Source organism: Octodon degus, unplaced genomic scaffold, assembly GCF_000260255.1.
Source record: "Octodon degus isolate 3935 unplaced genomic scaffold, OctDeg1.0 scaffold00164, whole genome shotgun sequence".
NCBI classification, from domain to species: Eukaryota; Metazoa; Chordata; class Mammalia; order Rodentia; family Octodontidae; genus Octodon; species Octodon degus.
In genome coordinates this window covers 326,047-331,372 of record NW_004524740.1, presented here as the reverse complement: position 1 = coordinate 331,372, position 5,326 = coordinate 326,047, and the positions used below count along the sequence as shown (strand labels likewise).

General features: G+C 43.2%; 1 pseudogene; it reads left to right on the top strand.

Annotated features, from left to right (window-relative positions):
• Nucleotides 1-4,939: 4,939 nt before the first annotated feature.
• The window catches only part of LOC101576835, a 1,241-nt pseudogene continuing 854 nt past the window's right edge, over nt 4,940-5,326 (top strand).

Here is a 5,326-nt window from a genome sequence, read left to right as displayed (position 1 = left end):
TTTTTTTAGATGGGGTCTTGCTATGTAGTTCAGGCTGGCGCCTTGGACACACTATGTAGCCCAGGCTGGCCTTGAAGTTGTGGCATTCTTTTTGCCTCAGCCTCACAGGTGTTGGGATAAAAGGCATGCACCACTATGCTCAGCTTGAATACATCTCTATTTGACCCAGAAATTCACTTTAGCCTCTATGTTCTACCTCTTGCACATCAAACTGAAAGGCCTCAACTTCCACATTGACAGGAAATTTATTTGATTTCATGTTGAGAATACTTAAAATATTTGTGACATGGACCTACTGGTTAATTTTAGTTTCTAGATTTTTTTCCAAATCATTGTGATTACTCAGATACTTACACAGTAGGAAATGTTTAGAGTACAGCATTTTCCACACTGAGGAAGTTTTAAAAATTTAACTCTCTTTACAAGAGCTATGTAATGGCATTACAGAAAGATAAAAAATAGAGAGCCATGAGAGAAAACTCCTCCCTATTTTTTACCACCGTAGATGCAGTTGCTTTTCATTTTTGCTTATTCATTTCTGGTGTTAGTCTACTGGCAGATATATTTCTGCAGAGCTGTAGTCGCGGTGTGCGTTCCATTCTGTATCCTGTTTGGGTTGACGGTCCGGTGGGCCCTTCCTACTCTGCATTCTCCCACATGGTGGGTGGGCGTATTTTCCATGGTGTAGTCTAGGCAGAGATAGTTCTCAGTGCCTCTGAGCAGGGGAGGCTGGGCCTCCGTGGTCCAGCTGGCTTCCCAGTGCAGCCTGAACACAAGCCTTTGAAGAGGAAAATGAAGGTGGGCAAGCAATGCAGGAGAAGGCTCTTCCCAAACTCCATGAAACATGGAGATAATGGAAGGCACAAACCTTTCGGGGGACCCAGTACCAAAGTGACACAATTAGGATGGAAGCCCTTCTTCTCTCCTGGTTTCCCACAGGTCAGTATGAGAAGCTGTTCTGAGTGTTGTGCTCTTGTTGAGGAGTGGCACTTGCTAGGTGCAGAATCCAAGAGCCTTACCCTATAAAACAAAGTTCTGCTTGCCCAAAGGTACTAAAGAGTGGCAGATTGTGTCACCCCCAAACATGTCATTATTGCATTAGTTTGAACTAAAGGCAGATGCTAGGAGGCCCTCCTGATCTTTTTTCTTTCTAAACACTGGAAAGAAAAATTTCCATGTGGAAGATGTACTGAATTGTTCTTCGGTGGAAGCCACAACTTCAAAGTTCTGTATAGACAGACCTTGTTAAAATAATCTTGTATTCGTTACTCTTCTCTCATTGCTGGGACAAATACCTAATGCTCAAAATGAGTGAAGGAAAGGTTTATTTAGCTCACAGTTACTGGAGATTTAAAGACACTGGAGGAGAGGCTGGGGCGCTGCCATATCCAGGATAACCCTCTTCACATCTCTGAGAAAGCACAGGCTAGCCAGTTTAATGGTTTGTGCCTCTCTGGCCCCACCCCTCGGGTCCTGCTCTGGTCTTCTGGCCACTCTTTGCTCCTCCAGTGGCCTGTGCCCCACAACTTACATGAGGCTTTGGGGGGACCATTAGACACAAACTATTGTAGGCAACTGAATTAGACAGAAATATTATAGGCAGTTAGATAGGGCCAGGCCCTCAAGGACAATATAGAAGACAAGGTGATCTTGCAGCTACCGATGGACAATCCTCTGCTGTGGGCCAGATCTTAAGACAAGAGTAAATAAATACAGTCACATACTTCCCTAGTGATGGGCATCTGAGATTGATAGTCTAAATAAGTATCAATCACCTTGAAAGAGCCCAAATGAGTCACTAGCCCAACCCCCAACAGGAAGAGACCCTGTCCGTATTCATGCCCTCTTGCTATGTGACTCACTTCCCCATTTGGTACTGGATTTAATTAATTTTACCTGAGCAATGGTGTTTGTAATCTCATTGACTGACCATAGCTTTGTCCCACCTCATGCCCACCTAAGCAAGTTCCCATGTCTTCTCCACCACTTTAGACCTACCTCACCACATGGTTTTCATCTATAAAAGTCCCTGGAAGAGACAGCTTCGTGGGGACCACCCACTTGGGACCCCCTCTTGTCCCTCTCTCAGACAGGAGCTTTCTTTCCCTCAATAAATATATTCTGCTCATAATCTCCTTTTGTTCCTAGAATTCATTCTTCGGTTTTAGAGAACACAAACTCGTCCCAGGTACGTTTTAGGTTAAGAGATCAGTTTTTCTCCCTGTGTCGTTTGGACGTTTCCCTGTATCAAAACCATAACAAATTCTTTTTTTCTTTTCTTCCTCTTTTCTTTCTTTTCATTTTTTTTTTGTGTTGAGGATCGAGCCCACAGCCTTGTAAATCCTAAGCATGCACTTTATCACTAAGCTACAATACCAGCCCCCAAATAATTATCTCTTTTTGCTTCCACACATAGTGTGTGTGTGTGTGCATTTATTTAGGTGGAACCTGGAATTGAACTCCTGGCCCAGAGGTTAGAATTTAAATTTTGCTTCCTCTACAATTTTTGGAAAGGAGGTTGAGATCCTAAAAGATTGAAATAGCCCTCTTACCCTGGAGGCTGAATGTGATCATGGGTGAGTCAAGAAAAACCAACAGAAGGTAATGATACAGGGAACCTCCAAATGACACAAGGAGAAAAACTGATCTCCCAAAGTAAAAGGTACCTGGGATGAGTTTGTGTTCTCTAAAACCAAAGAATGAATTTTAGGAACAAACAGAGGTCATGAGCAGAATGTATTTATTGAGGGAAAGAAAGCTCCTGTCTGAGAGGGACCCGAGGAGGACCCCGAGAAGCTGTCTCTTCCAGGGACTTTTATAGATGAAAACCATGTGGTGAGGCAAGTCTAAGGTAGTGAAGACATGAGAACTCACTCATGGGCATGAGGTGAGACAAAACTATGGTCAACCAATGAGATTACAAGCACCATTGCTCAGGGAAAATTAAATCCAGTATCAAATGGGGAAGAGAGTCAAGTAACAAGCAGGCACGAATACGGGACAGGGCCTCTTCCTGTTGGGTGTTGGGCTAGTGACTCATTTGGACTCTTTCAAGGTGATTGATACCTTTTTAGAATATCAATCCCTGGGGCCAGGGGGATGGCTTAGTGGAATAAGCACTTGCCTGGCAAGCACAAGGGCCTGAGTTCAATCTCCAGTTCTACAAAAAAAAAGAAAAAAAAAAATCAATCCCTGATGCCCATCCCTAGGGAAGTATGTAGATGTGTTTCTTCTTTTGTCTTGGTCTTGAGGTGTGGCCCATATGGGAGTGTCTGTCTCTTCTAAGTTACAAAGTCACTTTGTCTTCCATTTTATCTCCTTGAGGGCCTGGCCCTGTCTGTCTCCCTATAATATTTCTTTCTAATTCAGCTGCCTACAACAGTAAGAATTATTATCAAAGCCAATTTTCACAGATTCTTGTCTATAGTGCCCAGTAAAAAGAGGAAAAAAATTTCCTTGTCCCCTCCTTTCCAAATCTATATCAGTGGGCTAGGTGTCCTGTCACATGCCTGTAATCCCAGTACTTGGGAATCTGAAGCAGGAGTATCACTGTGAGTTTGAGGGTAGCCTGGGCTACATAGTGAGACACTGCCTTAAAAAAGCAAAAACAAAACCCAAAGCAAAACAAAAATTCTAATTGGCAAGAGAAAAACATCTTTCAGCATTAATTATTTCAACTGTGACTTTTGTGAATTACATCCTGGGTATGAGTCCTCCAGAGAGTTGTCCTTGTTTCCTTTTCCTCTGTTTTTTTGTTAGGAGGAAAATTATGAGATGTTTCTTTCATCTTGCTCTGTGTTCTGAGGGCTCACCTGTGACCAATAAGTCCATTCTCTGTGGCCTCTGTAAAGGGTTAATGTAAAAGTAATGTGATGAGTTAATATAAAAGTAAATGTAAGAAATTATCTGCTCAACTCTCTGTGACCCTGCTTCCTTGGAAGACCGCAAGGAGGCTTGGTGTACCATTGATCAATCACCAATAGACAGAGCTCCCAGGAAACAATGCTCCCAGAAAAAATGTACACTGAGTAATGGTCATGCTGTCCCTATAGGTACTGTTCTATGTTAAATGACAAATTTATTTGTCAAACAGGATGTGGTTTCTACCTTTAAAACCTCTATACTTCTAAGGCTCCTGGCTGTTTGTCCGCTCCTGTGTGAGTATGGTCAAGTGGTCTTGGGTCCAGTAATAAAAGGTTCATAAAATTTAATAATTGGATTTTGGTCTGGTTTCTGTGTTGAGAACGCATTACAGCCTCCTCCAAGGGGTGGAAATGGTGGCCAACCAAATAGTTGGGAAACATGAGACGTAAAGTGTCAGGCAGCAAACTTTCTCTTTGTCCTACTGTGCTGGGGAAGTCTATCACAATAAGCTTATAAATTCATCTTTCAATTTGTCAGAGTTTTCTGAAAATCCTTCAAATTGCTCCTTTCATAGTCTTGATTCCGTTGTGAAAGGAGGGACATGCTCCTTAGTGAGACATTCCCATTCTCCAGTGGTTACTTCCTCAAAGGAAAGCTCCTGTGGCTGGCTCCAGTTCTGTTCCTGAACAAAGCCCCATAGGAGAGCTTAGAGCTCAGTTCTTGGCATAGACCAATGGGGCAAAGCGAGAGAATATTGAGAAGGCAGAAGAAGGATTGGGTTCTGGCTTCCCTGAATCTGGTCTCAGGTGAGGGGAGGCTGGTTGAAGTTACTCATTTAGAATAGCTGTTTCCCCTTGGCAGGCTTTTATAACTCAGAAGCCAAGCAGAAGTCAAATAGATCCTATAGGAATCTCTACACTCAGGATCTTGTCATGTGGTCATAAAGGCATGCCATAAGGAACTTCTTCCCCTTTTCCTTATTTTTTTCCAGTAGAGAACCAGTGTAAAAATGGTTTTTAAATGAAAGGAGTCATTGAGAGGTTATCTTTCCTGGCTATCAAGAACATATTGGGGGCAGTGCCGGGTGGCGTGTGGACGTGCAGTTAGCGGTGTTTCTCGAGCGGCGGCAGTTCTCACTACAGCGCCAGGACGAGTCTGGTTCGTGTTCGTCCTCGGAGATCTCTCTCATCTCGCTCGGTTGTGGGAAATCGGGCTGAAGCGACTGAGTCCGCGATGGAGAAAACTTTAGAAACTGTTCCTTTGGAGAGGAAAAAGAGAGAAAAGGAACAGTTTCGTAAGCTCTTTATTGGTGGCTTAAGTTTTGAAACCACAGAAGAAAGTCTGAGGAACTACTATTAGCAATGGGGAAAACTGACAGACTGTGTGGTTATGAGGGATCCTGCAAGCAAACGATCAAGAGGATTTGGTTTTGTAACTTTCTCTTCCATGGCTGAGGTTGATG